The sequence below is a fragment of the Lutjanus erythropterus genome, chromosome 9, assembly GCF_056507025.1.
Source record: "Lutjanus erythropterus isolate fLutEry1 chromosome 9, fLutEry1.hap2, whole genome shotgun sequence".
Classification (NCBI taxonomy): domain Eukaryota; kingdom Metazoa; phylum Chordata; class Actinopteri; order Lutjaniformes; family Lutjanidae; genus Lutjanus; species Lutjanus erythropterus.
Genome location: NC_139325.1, coordinates 38342664 through 38360633, shown reverse-complemented (window position 1 = coordinate 38360633; position 17970 = coordinate 38342664).

The following is a 17970-nucleotide window of genomic DNA, read 5'->3' as shown; positions in this document are numbered from 1 at the left end:
AATTAGAATTAAGATTCATTTTAGAAAGAAATCTAACTCACAGATATACTTATAGATGTTTTTAGATGTCATTCGTTATTTTATGTTGAATGACTGTGTTGTACTGATTTAGGAAATCAAAATTTCTGTCTCCTTAAGTCAGTTTGTGGTGCATTTTGCATGCAGATATTTTGCATGGTAACTCAAGAGTTTTACCACTGTTATGAAACTAAACACAACTCAAAACCTGCAGCTGCAGTGCATTTGGACTTACTTTCTTCAGCTGTGGGTGACGATGTTTTGCTGTTTGTATTTAGATGACTTCAACAATTTTTTTGCCATCAGCCTTTACTACAGCTGCAAGAACTATATGTTGATGGACCAGTGGTATTTGTAAAATATTTGGAGTATTCTATAGCTGTTACATTTACTCTACTTAAATATTGGATTATTACCTTGGAACAGTGGAAATTTCTCTTTATTTTTTGTAATTATAACTCACCTGTAGGCGCATTGTGCATTACACAAAAACAGTATTTGTGTAATTAATCTCATTGCCAGAAGGGGGAGATAAAAGTTTCACACATAATTCTTTACTTTACTGCACTTTCACTTAGCTAGGATTTTAAAGGAGAATATATTTACTGTACTAAATCATAAAATGACCACGATATGTCATCAGGGATTAAAGAAACATGCTTCAAGTTAAAGTACTGATTTCAACAACAACAACACTGCAGCCAGTATGTTCTTCTTTGTCTGTTTTTGTTTTGGCCACTCTGCCCATTTCTTCATTTAGAAGGAGTAGATGTTTATAACGGTTTAATTGAGTAACATATTAGTGGAGTTTGGCAGGCAGTGAGACAGACAGTCACTGAACTCCAACTCCAGAGTGTGTATTTTCAGAGTCTTAAGAATAAAATGCTGAACTACACATCAACAGACAACTGACAGTTATAAACAGCTGATCAACTTACTGCGCAGGACTCATCCTCGCTTGTATAATGTTGTGCTCATCTTGCGCTCTGGTAGGTTCAGAGTCTGTGCAACCTGCAGGTAACTTGCCTGAGCTTTAAGTCTGGGAAGGAGGGAATGGGGGAAACAACTTGCTCCAAGCACTGAAAACATAACGTCTCTATTTGGACTGCAGTACTCATTTTTGACCACTTGGGTTTTACATATTGCTCCTTTAATGCAAGACTTTTTAGTGGAAATGGAGTACCTTCACATGAATGCGTTGGGACAGAATGAGCTGGATGGAGTTTTTCTTTATGTTAGTGTTGATAAATGAACTGATAACTGATAAATCCCCACGAGTGTAGTGACAGACAAATTAAGGTTGAGTCTGTCTGATTGTAACCATGTGAGTATCTGTGTGTTAATCTGTATGAGTGATAGGCTGTTGTGAATTTTATGGTCATGCTCAGCACTCTTTAACTTCAGCAGGTGCTGCAGCTGTAGTACTTCTCCCTCCCCCAGGTCATTGTCATGGTAACACCTGTTTTAGGTGGACGGAGTGACGGCCTCGGCCTCGTCTTTAATCCTGGTAACACAGCTGCCCGGATTACCGGCGCACCTTGACCTCGAGCGTTTGAATCCCTCGCTTCCCGGGACAAAGCTGTCGTCCGGCTCACCTGCTGCTCCACCGATGGAGAGATAAAGGAGAGGAGGAACAGAGTGCGATACACATCAGAGACGATGCTTCATTTCATTAAACGAAAGCTGCTGGCGGATCAGAACAGTGTTTTAGTTCATATAACACACGAATGTTATGAAAAGTCGTATCAGCAGTCAGTCAGCGCCGTTCGTCTTTGACTTAGATCAGTTGTAGAGCTGATGACTAATCTGCAAACTGTCTGACACCCATGAATATGTTTTAATTAATTTAAGTGCCAAATAATTTCAGTGGCTTCTCCAAATAATTTATTGACAGTTACAACATTTCTGTGCCAGTTCCATCAACATCCAATTTACCTAAGTGGATATTTTAGTGAAAGTTGTAAAATGTTAAAGGGTAAGAAAGTAAGAAAACTTTATTGATGTAGCACTTCATTATAAACACAGGCTACAAAGTGCTTTAACATCAATGTGACCAGGGTTAAGTTTGTTTTGCTCATTTTTAGAGGAAAGGGAGTGAGTTGACTAATACCAACTGTTACTGGAGTACATAACAAAAAGGGGCGGGACTTAGGAAGGGTCACCTGTGATCACTCTGACCCAACAGGTCATTCTAACTCTCTGCTCACCATCTCTGCAGTAGAAATTTGGGAAATCAGCGAGTAGCGTGAGTCACCTGAACCAAAATCTTACATGATTAATTTCAAAGGCTTGAGTCTGCACGAAGTTGAAACAGAAAGTAGTTAGCTGAGCTGTAGCTAATCACATAGAGGTCCTCTTTGGGGGCAACTTTTCAGATAATCAACTAGCTTTATAAGGTTGTGCAATGTATATTTTTGCTTCAACATTTCCCAAATCTCTATGACAGAGAGGGAGAGTGCAAGACCTGGTTAAAAAAATAATGTAATTGTCCTTTAATTTAATAATCCTTTAATGAAATGCAAAAACAAAAAATCATACATCGAAAAATGGACAATTCTCTCTTTTTTCTCAGTCCTGCATGCTTTAAAAATGTCCACAACCAAATAAATTCCCAATTCCCAAAGTGTTTTTACTGGTGTCCATATTAAAGACATAAACATACGAAAGCAGACAATAATAAAAAGGTGAAGGTGAGGTGAGGTGAAGATGGATTTAAGGACTGATGATATTTTGTTAAGTTCAAGGCTGTCATATAAGCTGACTGTGAGCACACAAAGTACAATTAAAGAAGAAAAGCTGAAAAAGGAGCGACAGAGGGAGGGAGAGACGGAGGGCAAGTGAGAGGCCAAGCGGTGAGTTGAGAGAGAGGACATGATTGGCTTAAGTCGGTGCAGAAAGATTGTTTCCTTTGGCCCTGCGCTGCAATTTCCTGCCCTGTGATCATCTCTTCCATATGATTAGGCCGATGTGCAGAGCATGCAGTCATATGACGGGCTTTGCTCTGCGCCGGCTGTGCACACAAATGAAGCAGAGCAGCAACAGAGTCAGCAGGGCCAACACACTGAGGATTAGCTGCAGCAGCACACAGAGGAGGACGCACAGGTGATGGGGTTTAGCCACCAAGGCTAGCTACATGTTAGCATTGTTAGTGTTGGCTCCAGGAGTTGGTAATAGCTAGACAGGTAGGATTGGATAAAATTCGACCAATCTCTGTGAATTCTGCATGGCCTTGCAATTTTTCTCCAACTTTTCTACAAATTTGAGCAACGCTTCCCTTGAGTTCCACTAATGATCAAAGTCCCCTGTACAAACGTCAAACATTTACATCTCAGAGAACTGACTCAGTGTTCAATTATTTACTTTTTTTGTCACAGGAACTGAAAAGAAGACAAGGTTTGCTACTGTTATTGCACGTTTATCAATGCTCTGTGCTCTTTTATATATTATAATTTTGTGGTTGTTGTTTTGATTGAGTTTGAGCTCCAAAAAGATTTTGCTTCTGTGTGTAATTCGTCTTAGATGCACTTTTTGGTTTACATTACAAAGTCAGTGTATTTTGTAAGATTTTTTTTCGTAAGGTTACTTAGAACACAAAAAAATGTTGCAGCATAAAATGCCTTGAGTTTTTAATGAACTGTACAACAACAACAACAACAACAAAAAAAAAAACACTTGCTCCCACAATTTGCAATCTGTATCACAATCTTTTAGAAAAGCAGCGGTGAAAACAACTCGGGGGTTGCTGCTCAGAGTCAGAAGTTACCCCAAAGACGAGGAAACATGGAGGACGCTGGAGTAGGGGTAGGTTGTAATAGTGAACCTATTGAGAAAGAGGCAAAAGCAGAGGCAGCGTTATAGACTGTGGTGGTTTGTATGGCCATTAAATACATCACGACATGTGGATGGAGAAGTTTTTTCACTAACTAATCGACGACAGTTTTACAACAGTTTTTAAAAAACTTCTTCATTCTGTCCTGCGGTTGTGTCTCGCTTGAACTATTGGCTACACCGTCAGTGGTTTTGATCTGTTTTGTCCGTATCTGTAAACTTTCAGAAAAAACTGCACAAATCCAGATGAACTGAACGCAGAGTGGAGACAGAAAGCTCCGTTCGTATCCATATGTCTATCTAACATTTATCATAAATGAGCCTTAAAACTCAAACTGGTCCTCACAAGAACAGACATAAAAGAGCGCACTCACAAGTCCACGCACACGCACACACATACACACACACACACACACACACACACACACACACACACACACACACACACACACACACACACACACACACACACATCTAAATGCAGACCTAACCAGCCCTGAGTAGGGTCTATGTAATATAATTAGCCCAAATCAGTGACCTCCTTTTCAGACCCTACACAATGCCAGAGGGGCCCTGCTCTCCCTCAGCAACCTCCCAACACCACACACACACACACACACACACACACACACACACACACACACACACACACACACACACACACACACACACACACACCTTAAAAACTCCCCTGCCACCGCCACCACTAACCTCCAGAGTCTCCCAGCTGGGACCTACTGGCTAATGGACACTGGACCAGTTAACAATGCAGCAGAGTCTGCCAAACACACTGTATTTGTGTGTGTTTGTGTGTGTGTGTGTGTGTGTGTGTGTGTGTGTGTGCGTGTGTGTGTATGATGCAGACAGAGATGTGATGAGCTTTCTGTTCAACTGCATGAACCAAGTTGTTTACCAAAATAAAATTCTGAGGAAATAAAATGCCAAGACAATAATGAACTATTGTACATTTACATTGCAGCCTGTAAAGCTACACTACAGGTAATACGTAGACACACACTCTTTATTAGGTTTCTATGGAGTAAAAATGTATAATTGTCTTTGAGTTTTGTTAATTCTGAGTAGTTATGCTTTATATAGTTATAGTTATGTTCTATTGGCTGTCATTTTCCAAAGAAAACATACTTAACATTAATTTTAAAGGTATTACACAAGAATACAAACAGAAGAAAGGATTAAAAGACAAATATAAAAATAAATAAGTGGAACAATTACAAACCTGCAGTTGTCCACGTTCAACTCGCTTTCACCCTGCTATGACAATATGCTTTATTAGACACAGGCTTGGGGATTAATGGATTACATTAGAACAAAGTTACATAATTAGGATCAGAAAAAAGGTAATTGTATTCCATTACAGTCACAGAAGAAAAGCAGTAATCAGATTACAGATTACAATTTTACAACACATTTCATGCACACAAGTCGCAGTGTGCATAGCAGTTTACTTGAAGTTTGAGTGTGAACAACTACTTAACAAAGTACATTTCAACTTGCATAGGTACTGTGTGTCTAAATGTGCATTCATGCATAACAAAGGAAGGAGTAGTTGTGCAAACAAAACCAAACAGAAAACTTAAAGCATTATATCAGGCTATTAGTTCATTCATGTGAACATCATCACTCTGTACTTGGCAATTTTTATTGTTTCCTCACAGGAGACACACAAATGAACTCCATTTTCATCCTCTGCGTCTTTCCTTCTCATCCCGATGGCTTCGTCTGCTTCTGCCTGTGTTTATTTCTCTTTCTCCCTCTCTACCCTCCCCGTTCTTCCAGTATGTGCCCTCTCTGTCGCTCTCATTACCACAGCCATTTTTGACTAATCCTCTGACTAATCCTCTGCTACAGACGTACCTGATCGAGTATTGGGGAAGCAACCTGGAAAGCCAATTGCTTTAATTAAGGTGAAGAGACCCCGGCCATTCGGAAAGGTGGGACGACCCTGTGCGGAGTGTGTGTGTGTGTACGTGCTGTGTGTGTGTGTGTGTGTGCGTGTGAGTCGACCGCTGTGACTTACACACTCGACGAGGTTCTTCTGTCATTTGTCAACACCCTGATGGTTTAATCTTTCCTGCCTGCGCGAGTATTAAAAGATTATGAGCGTTCTGCATGGCTTCATGCACGCCGCATAAGGGGCTGTTTCTGCTGGGGCCCTTCGCTTCATTTCCAGAGGGGGTGAGACAGAGGCCGACGGGGGGAGAGAGTCACGGAGAAGCGGGAGGACTTTGCAAGTTTCCTCCAGTTTCTGATGCCAGATATGAGAGAAACTTTCTAAAACTTTGTTCATTTCACCGTCGCACCATGCTGTGTGTTTTCAGCTCGTAACCAGTGATTTTCAAATTTAAAGAGCAGAATGATTTTCATGATGCATAAATGTTGGAAATCCCCCCTTCTTAAGAAGAAAAATGCAGTTACAAGTCTTGCTTAACCCTTCGCTAAGCCTTGCCACCTGTACCTTCTCTTCTCGCACTGTTCATACACAGTTTGCAGTGATAACAGGGGCCAGTGTACTGCTCAAAATTCAAAGGGACTTTTGAAAGATGGACCTACCTAAACTGTCACTGTTGTCGGCTGAAATGTCGACTTTTGCTGGCAGATTTTATCAGCTTTAGCTGGCTAAGGAAGCTGCGGTTAACTTTGAGAATTGGCTGAAAATACCTTCTCCAGGTGACTCATTTTAAAACAGGAATCCAGCAAAAGAGGTCTTAAATATGCACTTGAAAACATAAATACATAGAAGATATTGTGCTACCAGAGTGCTGTTCTTGTATTGCAGCAATATACAACTTAGAAAAGCAACACAGACAGTTTATGCTTTATTGTTCCTTCTTTCATTTACCTTTTAACTGCAATTTTGCACAACGTCCTCCAAATTTTTGATCATGGCCTCTACAATTACACAAAAACAGGTTAGCGGTTTTGTCATCCTATTTTGGTACAAAAATGACTTGGTTTTTCTTTATGCTATTGCATTACTTATGATAAAAAACTAGCAAGTTGACAGCTAACACAGCAAAATATCAAGCAAGTGCAACAACACAAGACATAGTAGCAAGAAGCCCAGGCTCTCCTTTTATTCGTCTCGCCAGTCATGAATAACCGTTCAGATATTTACTCTTTGTCTCTTGCCAGGTTTCAAATATGTTGCGCTCTTGCCCATCTCCAGTGCCCATTCTGGCACCACTCCCTCCCGGCACCAAGCCCACCCCACCCCCCCCACCCCCCGGCCCTCAACAGGTCCCACACCTGAATCCTGGCGGTTCAAAGCTGCTGTGTCAGTGGCGAAAAAACCACCACTCCTCCGTTGGTCTGAGCGGAGTCAACTAGCTGCATGGAGAACTGAGCTAACTAGCTAACGGCAGCTTCAGTTAGCAGTAGTTAGTGGTTACTTTAGTGACAAGTAAAGCTATCTGTCCAGGAAGTGAGGAGGCAGAGCAGCAAGAGGACAAGCAAAAAACATTCTCCATAAGATCTGATCCAGTTTTGCCAAACTTTAGACTGGTTTAAGTGTCACCTATTTGGCAGAAACTTCTCAGTATCAGTTTCTTTTCACCAGGCAAATATTACCTGTGGCGTTCCTCAAGGGCTTATTCTTGGCACTTTACTGTTTTCCATATACATGTTACCAGTGGATCAAGTTATCCACAGTTTGAATATTTCTTTCCAGTTTTATGCTGATGATATACAAATCTATGTGTCCTCCCTCACAACCTGTCTCACTGGATGTCCAGTTACTTACTCAGGCTAAATACTGACAAAACTGAAGTGGTGGTGTTTGGACCCAAAGTGCACAGGGATTTATTAAATCAGACGTAGCAAGAAATTAGTTTGTAATCTTTGATTTTGATCTGATCTTACATAAAGAGGGTTTCCAGAGTCGGAATGAAAGAGGCAAAATTCTCTCTAAAACAAGTCAGCGCATCAACAAAATGATTTTGAAGCTGCTATTATAAGATGAAATGGTTAAATGTGTGTGTAAATGGTTAAGATTAACTGTTGTTTTAAAGTCAGTTTATTTTGTTAGTCTATCCATCCATCCACGGTGACCTCCTCCATCTGTGGACTTTGTTGCTCTGTAACAACGTCAGCTGATTTCGTCCTTTGTTTTTGTCACTTAAAAGTAAACATTTACTGTTATTGTTGGGGAATTTTCCAATTTTAGGTATCATTTAAGGGCCTGGAGTATAAGATATTTACTGAAACGACTGACGCTGTCATTCTTTTGGGGACAGTCTCCACGTCACAAGAGAAAACACAACGATAACTCATGATTGTTCATGTAGTATAGTAACGTGACAGATAAAGGTAACATCTACACACAACATCAAGCTCGGTCCAGATCTCAGGTTATTTGATCTGTGGAGTATGAACAGAAATTAACAGATATTTTCTGTTTAGTGCAGACAAACACTCCCACAGTGCCTCGCTGCCAGTCTGTCCATCTATGAGCTTGTCCACCAGCCCAGGTCAGATGCAGAGAGTCTATACTTCTTGCAGGCAGGGCGTGTGTGTGTGTGTGAGTGTGTGCGTTTTCATTAACACAGGCTCCAGGTACTGAGGCGAGGTGTAATAGGCTCTTTCAGCGCCTCGGCTGGCTGGCGTGCTGCAGTGATCTTTCAGCGGCTGGGCGCCCCACTAACACCTCTCTGCTCACTGCAGTCCTTCAATTAGCAGTTTATTATTGCAGGGGCCCTCAGCTTCGGCCCCAGGCGCTTATAGCCACATGCCAATACTGCTACTGACAGTCTGTGAGCTCGGGGTGCCAGAGTGCAGAGTGACACCTTTCAGCAGCAGACTTTGGGTTTTTGATGAGCCGACCAAAGATTTTATGTGTGTGTGTTTGAATCCAGTAGAATATACAGATCCACTTGTGTGTGTTTGTCTGTGTGTGTCCCGTTAATACTGCCGAAATGAAACCTGTTTTGTTGTCTAAAAGCATGAATGTGTTGCAGAGCAGTCAGTGACAAAATGGCCACCGAAACGGTCTAACCTAACTTTTAATGTGGTGTTTTCCTCTTAGGAAAACCACACATTTGCACACATAACATTAATTTTTGAGGACGCGCACAACCATCACTTCAAATGGATACAAGATATGCAAGGCAGTCATGATAGTGACGCAGTGCCGCATAGTTAAAAGCAATCTTCAGCCTTGATGGTTGTTTCTGCTGTTGAGGCTCTTGACACACATTGCTCGTACTGTTATTTTTAAAAATTTATTATCTTATTTGCACGTCAAGCAGACATAACAATATGGACCTGGACTGACCGACCAGCCTCTCCTCATTGAAAAAACGTGCGTGTTGATCGAAAGTGCAAGCAGCATATGAGCATATGCCTGATATGTCCGTTTATTGTTAGGCGGCGTCCCCCCAGTGGCCATAGCAACCATGACAGGAGAAGGATAAGGAGTGACTTTCATTCAAGTTCTGTGTGGAATGAAAAGTAAACGCAGAGTTATTTGAAGTTCTGAGTAACTTTAAATTTCGTTATGGATGTGACATCCATTTTGTCACTTACATTATACAGTTTAACTCAAACCAAGTAGTTTTTGTGCCTAAACCTAAATGCAGCCATTTTAGAGCATAAATTACGTGATTTATGTCATTGTGCATTGCGGGGGTGACATCACTTCTGTCACATGACAAACATAATGTAGTTATTTTAACCCAAACCACAATCTTTTCTTAAATATACCCAAGTAGTTTTTGTGTCTAAAACTAACCAAACTGTGACCTTTTTACAATGTAAACCATGTGTGTGATGTCACATAACCCAGGTAATACTCCACCGGTAATATATGTAATTTTGGGAGTAACTGACCTGATGTGTTGGACGACTGAACACAGACATGATGATCTGCACGTCTGCTGACATCCCATGTTCGCTTTGCTCACGCCTATATGTGCTTTACTGGGTGGAAGTGGGTTAATACACACACACACACACACACACACACACACACACGCTGCTGACAAATTCTCTCTCTTGTTTTTTGCATGACCAGAAACTACACACACACACACACACACACACACACACACACACACACACACACACACACACACACAGAGCTGCAGCCCCCCTCGCTCTGCTGCCAATGCGCTGCTGGTTAGATATTGTTAGGATTCCATTTGCCATTTACATTTTCTCTGCTTGACATAATTGAGGAATGGATGCTCTTATGAAAATTAAACTCTCAGTCCTCCCGGGTTACTGTAACCCTGTTAAAATGTAATGAGATTCTTTATGCGTCGTCTTGTGATTTTTTTATTAAATAGAATATCAGTATGACTAATTCCCCGGGCCCAAATGTGGACTGGGACACCGCATTATTGATAGGCCAGTGCATAAGTGGTCTCTCTTGGCCTGCCTCTAATGGCCTAATAATGCATTATACCAGTATCAGTGGGCCTGTGGCTTGCAGTGCTTATTGTCGTTATTGAAAACACCTGGGCGGACCATTCATCAAGGTTAAATCACCAGGGCCCATCCGTTCATTAGGCTGTCAGTAAACATCTTTATTTAGTTTCGGCTGCCGATACTGACAGGACGGAGGCACGAGGAGCCCTGACGAGCAGCTGCGGCCCCCCGAGCGTCCAGGAAGACGCAAGGACACGAAGCCGGCCGTGGCGAGGCTCCCGGCCCGCGGTTGGTCCATGACCGGCGGACCGAGCCTCCCCCCTGTCAATTGGACGGATGATGGAGCAGAACAGATTAGGTCGGCCGTTCCCGGAACGGAGACGATTTTTACGATAGCTGTGCATTTGCGGTGCATATTTATCTTCTCTGATGATTGTTTTGAGTGTAAGCAGAGGGAGAGGCTGAAAAACTGTTGGCCGATCTCTGAGAATTTGGAGTTTTTTTTTTCCTCCTCCTGACGGATGGCTCCAGGCCCTAACGAAGAAAGATTGGCCGGGCAGAGGCGCCAGTGGAGAAATGATTAACCTCATTGACTCCCATCTTTAGTTAAAGAGCAACTTGACAAATCATCACTGCACAGGCTGAAGGCAGCACTATTAACATATTCATAAGGAGACTAATTCAACACACACAGATGGCACCTACACCTGACACACAACAGTTCAACTGATAAAAAAAAGTTGTTGTATACTTCTGAACATCAAATATTTTGTTTCAGAAAACATAATTTCAAGCTTTAATTATGGCAATAATTATAACTGGGGTTCAGGGACCAACAGGGTCCCCAAAAGAATATTTAAATTTTTACCACTATTGTCTGAAATTTGGAAGAACAAGGAAAGAAACAGAGTTGGGTGTTTTAAGTGATTGTAATTTATTTATTTTTGATCAGTGGTTAACTATAATTCAGAACTAAAAATAAAATTTACTCAGAGGAGTTCATGCCCTTCATCGAACGTGCATGGTCCTTGCAGGTGTACATAAAAAGGTCTGTCTGGCTTTAAAGGGACACTTCACCTCAAAATCAAAAATAAATATTTTCCCCCTGGCCTGTAGTCCTGTGTATCCAGTTTAGATAGTTTTGGTGCGAGTTGCAGAGATATGAACCACAGAGGCGTCTGTGTTCTCTCCAATATAATACGACTAAATGACACTCAACCACTGTCTCTTTCTAAAAATCAAGACTGGTAAATCACAATAATCCACAGATCTTGTTGTGAGCAGTTTCATGTAGGAACTACTTTATTCCCGACAGAAAATAAAGTAGTTTAGGGAGATTCTTCTGCAGAAAGAAAGTAGTTCCTGAATCAAACTGCTCACAATGAGGTCTGTGTATTATCTTGAGTAACTGGGTTGATTTCTGGAAAGAGACATAGGTTTTGAATTTTTCATATTAATTTTTGAGCGCTGAAGCTGACTGCCATTTAGTCCCATTGTATTGGAGAGAAAGCAAACATCTCTACAGCTGATATTTCCCCAAAAAAAAAAAAAAAAAATCTAGATGGATAACTACAGGCCAGAGAAAAATGACGTATCTTTGATTTTCAGGTGAACCTTCAACATTTGCATGCTTGCACGTGTCTCTGCACACAGACCCAGTTATTGTATGTAGCATATATTTTATTATATTTTATTTATTTTGGATTCTATTTTTTTTTACTACATTTCCCCTTGTACTGCTATCGTATCGTATCGTATCGTGTCGTGTCGTGTCGTGTCGTGTCGTGTCGTGTCGTGTCGTGTATCCTGTATCGTGTATCCTGTATTGTGTATGGTATGGTATCTTATATATATATATACATATATCTTATATGTTATTGTGGGAGTACAAGTACAAGTTTGAGATTTATATTAGCTATCTTCTGGTCATACCCATTTCTGTTAGATGAGACGTGTTTCTGTCACAGCACACTGAGTAAAAATACATTAACAACACAACACCTTCATTGGATTAGCTGACTTACATTTGAAAAACAAACCTGAAATTTTGATTAATCTTGATCAGTGATGTTTTAGGAAAAAGACTCTTTTCTACTGAGCTTCTGTTTTCCACATTCCCATGTTTGAATCCAGTTTAAACAGTACAACAGGCCTGTCTTAACTTTAATTCATTACCAACTGTGATATAAACCTCTGGGCTCACGCTAAATACTAAAACATCATTAAGCTGTAATAAGACATAAGACTCATTTGTTTTGTCCCTGGCTCCAACACAGATAAATAATTCATTGTCTGCTCATAATTAATTTCTTTCCAGCCACTGGACTCTTGTAGCTGAATTGGACAATTTAATGAATAAATTAGGCAGGTTTGTGACGTCTGCTGCTGTGTGCTGTAACACAAATGAGACCTAATACGGTTGACCGTGACATTAACGATTAATTCAGAGAAAATTGCAACAAATTAAGCAGCTGGGATGAAGTTTCAGGCCTTAATTTTGAAGAAAAAAAACAGGCCAGACTCTGCTCTACTGGTTTGGATTCTAATCTGGAAAATGGGCTAAAAATCAAATGCTGCCATCACTGACTTCTGGTTGGTTCAAAATAAATGATGAGAGGGACGTCTGAGTCAGTCAGAATTAAGATTACAAAAGCATGCTGGTAAAAGATTTGCTGACTTGTGGCCCAGTGAAACAAATGATGTGTTAGTTCATCAGTTTATCACCGACTCTGCAAAATGCTGCACATTTATCGGAATCTCTGGGATTTTTTTTTTCTTTGTCTCGATCACTCACACGCTCGCTTTCTTTAATGATCGGCAGAAAGATGAACAACATATTTCAGCTGTCCGGTCATACATGAAATGCAGGCTTTAAAAAAAAAGCTTTCTTGCAGGCAGATTGTGTGCCTTTTAAAATGAATCTTTTATACTTTGCTGCTTTTCCAATAACATCTGACTTTCTCTGGGATAGATTTACAGTGACAGTCTGCAGCAGAGTTGGATCAACAGCCTTCAAACCAAAGAACAGTCATGTATAATTCCATTATTTCATGCACATTATATGCACGATTATCTTAGCCTATAACATGTTGCTTCAGACTGATTTTTTATTAATCATTTACTAAATAGAAAAATTGGGTCATGTTGTAGATTTCAGAATGTAATGTGCAGTAGTGGCACGGTCCGGCCAAAAGAGTTGCCACCTGGATTTAACTAATCAAATAGTTAAGATCCTTCCATTGGATAATTACTGCAGTGATTAATATGTTTCAGCTGACAACAAGTTATTGAACCCTAACTGATGCAGTGAGCAGCTTCTCATTTCTTAAACAACCATGTCAGAAGACATGGATATCCTGTGGTCGTGGAAAAGATGTCACTCTGTTTCAGAAGGGTCAAATTATTGACCTGCATCAAACAAATAAAACAACCAAGGAGATGATACTAAAACTTGTTTAAGAACTGTCCAACACATTATGAAGGATAGTGGTGAAGCATCATCTTCAAGGAAGAATTGTGGTCAGAAAAAAATCTTGAGTGATTGTGATCAGAGATCACTTAAACGTTTGGTGAAATCAGATCGTAAAAAAATCAACAACAGAACTCATGGCGATGTTTAATAGTGAAATTAAGAGCATTTCCAGACACACAATATGAAGAGAAGTCAAGGGATTGGGACTAAACAGCTGTGTAGCCTTAAGAAAACCACTTATCAGTGAGGCTGAACGGAAAAAAAAGGCTTCAGTTTGCTAGAGAGCATAAAGATTGGACTCTGGTTCAGTGGAAAAAGGTCATGTGGTCTGATGAGTCCAGATGTACCCTGTTCCAGAGTGATGGGGGCATCAGGGTAAGAAGAGAGGCGGATGAAGTGATGCTCCCATCATGCCTAGTGCCTACCGTACAAGCCTGTGGGGGCAGTGTTATGATCTGGGGTTGCTTCAGTCGCTCAGGTCGAGGTTCAGCAACGTTACAAGCCCAAAAAATGAGGTCAGCTCACTACCTGAATATAGGATTCATGGGGCTCAAATAGTGAAAGAGTGTTCAGCCTCTGACTGAACTCACTTCTTTCTGTCATTTCCCTTCAGCTGCTCTCCTTTGTCCTCCGGTCTCGGTACATTTTTGAAGCTGTTTCACTAAACCACAAGATCAGAGTGAATTTTTCGCTCAAGTTGAACATTTTTCCACTTGAGTGGATGCTCATCGGCCTCAGTTTGTGGCGTAAATTAGCTTGTAATTACATCCACTTTCTCCTTTCAGGAGAACATGCATTCTCTAAAATTCACTTCACACTCTGTGATGTAGCTAAAAAACTTGTTTCATTTAGTCGATATTGATAATTTATCATTTGTAGTAAAGACCAGGAGAAAATAGGCTAAATTTACCATTTTATTTCAAACTTAACCACCTTACTTTGAATTTAACCACTTATTTTTTAAAAATGCATTTTATTTCAATAATATAAAGAATACATAATCACATTATAGCACATCAAAAACCATCAACATAAACAGACACCATCAAACAAATAACTATCAAATTTAACCACTGTATTTAACACAGTACACATGTAACAGACTTGATAGACTTTATTGAACAATTTTCTTATTGCGATTGATGAAGTGTCTATTTCAGAAGCATATTACTATTGTTTAATTCTCCACGTCGATCTAAACATCAAGAGTTTTACTTCCATTGCACTTTCCTTCACCTTCACCCAACATGATGAGCTAGAGACACACGTCCAGTTTGAACACAGTTCACAGTGTAAATGAAAAATCAATCCTCAACATGTTACTGTGATTTTCAGTTTTTGGAATTTTTGATTTGCTGGAATTGTTGCAATAAACAGTGAGACAGAACATGAAAAGGCCAAGGGGAGACAAATCACAGACAAAAGAAAGCTTTGTGTCCACACACACACACACACACACACACACAGCTCCGGCACACTTGGAAGAGATGCACATGTGAGACGGGCGGCCCGCTGGTGTTGATGAATTGATGTGGCGGCCGGCTCTTCTCCTGCCAGCTCAGGACACAGCTCGGATTCATGGGAACCAAAAAGTTCCAGGGAACAATATATCTCTCAGAGACCGAGGGCCGAGGCGGGTGGGGGGGGGGCGTCAAAGAGCTGCGCACGTCTGTCACTGAGCTGGCCGGGCCCCGGGGCCTCAGACCAAACACAAACAAACTGCAACAGCTCGACCCATGCAGGGAACTCAGATACGTGCTGCGATGCACACACAGATGTGATGTCTGATAAAAATTAACTTCTATTCAAGCTTGAAGAACTGACATAACGGTCATACAGTGTGTTACATCTCACTTATCTAGAAGCCAAAGATCTTTAATGCACATTTGAGAGCTGGTATTCTTCCTTTGGCAGCTCAGCAGATTTAGAAATATTCAACAGGAAAATTTGGATCATGACTTGGGAGGAGTGGAAAGTCTGATTTTTTTTTCTTATGTACAGATGATCAAAAATTGGTATGTTTCTGGCCATCTGACTGTAATAATGTATGCAATATATACATTTAATCTGTTTTACTGATGGAGGAATCTGCTTTGTGTGTCTGTTTGCCATGTGGCACTGGACTGGACATGTTCACTTTTATTAGTTCACTAAATCTCTTTCTTTTTACGTTGTTTTTTTAGCTGCAGCTGTCATTCAGATGTATCTGCCAAGATTTAGACCAAAAACAGGATAACCGTTCAGAGTCAGTACAGTGGGCAGAGGCCGTGTTATTCCTCCACTGACCTCTAGGGGGAGATAACAGCATGAAAAGCATCCTGACCTTCGACACAATCAGGACAAAGTGCTGCAGAGAAGAAAAAAATCACCTCTGAGGAGACGAGCATCTTCAGAGACAGACAAAGACATTTATTTTCACTTCTAGTGGCATGTAAAATACCTTTCTCTGTTTTCTTGCCTTTGATTTGGATGATTTCTTGAAACCGAAATTATCCTGATATCTGGTGCCTTGAAATCTAATAGTTTTTGCTCTAATGCTAAAACAAATATGTCAAATGAAAACATAAAAACATGAAACATGAAATACTCTAGAAAAATGTGAAAGAAAAGAGCAAAAAAGGTGAAAAGTAAATCCAAAAATGTGCACTCTACCATCAGTCCATGTGTCTTAGCTGCAGTCTCACCTGCAGTTGGCATCAAAGACGCTAAAACTCCCTCTTTTCATCTTTCACAGCAGTGCCAACATCTTTTTCCAAGCGTCTGGAGACAGACACGAACAATTAAAAGCTGTTAAGTGAGCTTGTTTGGCAGCGGCAGCAGCAGCACACCGGACAGCAGCAGCGGCTGCAGGCAGCTCTCCTGGCAGAGCAGAGACTGAGGGGAGAGTGAAGGCTTCTCGACAGCGTTCGTCATCCCGGCCGGGCCCCCGAGAACTTCTGAATGAGTAAAATGATTTGATTATGTTGAAGCTAATGACGAGGGGCATACTTAAATCCATCTCCACGGTTTTCTTTGCTTCTGCCCCTGATTCAGCGCGCTGTCAGCAGCTTGTTAGACGGGTTTTTACTGCAGTGCTTCGGCTCACTGCCTCATCAGATGAATACTGAGAGAGAGAGCAGAGAGGTAACAATAAGAAAAAGAAGAAGGTTTGACCCACTGAGTCTGGAAACTAAAGCTTATTAACATGTTTCACAGTGGTCACTGAAAGGTTTTAAACTCATCCAGGGTTTGTCTGAGTCGTCTTTAACTTTTATTTATTTTTATTCAATAAACCAAACTTTATATGTACAGAAACTTTCATGAGACATAAAAATGATTGAAACAAATGATTTGAATGATGAAATAATGATGACAAACAGTAAAATACATAACAGACAATAAATGAAATGGTTAAGAGGAAATAAAGGTGTTAACAAGAAGGTTAGACGTCATGACAGATATCAAATAGAGTATCTATAATTCTACTGTATGTCGTTTCCATAGTAACCCATATTTCATACCAAGTTTGAGAGAGACGGTCTTTGAAATACGGAGAGTAAACTGGTTTGCAGAAAATATAACCAGGTAAATCTGCTGATATTGATGGATATGAGTCAGTTTCATTCACAGTTTCACATCAGTGATTGAAGGACACTCAAATACTTTACTTAAATGAAAATACCAATACATCAATATAAAAATATTCCATACTACAAGACCAGAGTTGTGTGATGTTTGTAATGCTGGTTGCCAAGTAACTGTTCTCATTTTGTTTAAATATTAAAACCGTGCTTTGATATGTGTTAGTGCAGCCAGGTGTCCATGTGTTTAAACCAGCTTGTCAGGATGAAACACCTCCGATCAGACAAAAACATAAGGCTGTTCAATGTTAATTTGTGTCCCCGCTGCAGACGTCAATATGGACCATATGGAGACATGAAGTCACTTCTCCTGTAATTGACAGAATTTTAACACCGGGACCAAAACTCAACAATCAGCAGCAGGCCGGGCTCGTCCCTCTCTGCACTTTAACTGACGTATCGAAGCAGCCGAACAAAGCCGCTGACTGACGGACGCTGACCTCTCCTTCCTGCCCGTCAACACAACAAAGACATCCGCTGTCCATTTACAGACAGCTGCCTCTGCACGGCGTGAGGCCGCCCTCCAACCCTCTGAAACCAAACAAATTACTGTAAAGAAAAGAAAATCACGTTAGGGACGAGAGTGGAAGAGAAGAGGAATAACAATAATAATACTAAGGGCCTGTTGTTCTAATATTAGTGATGCCT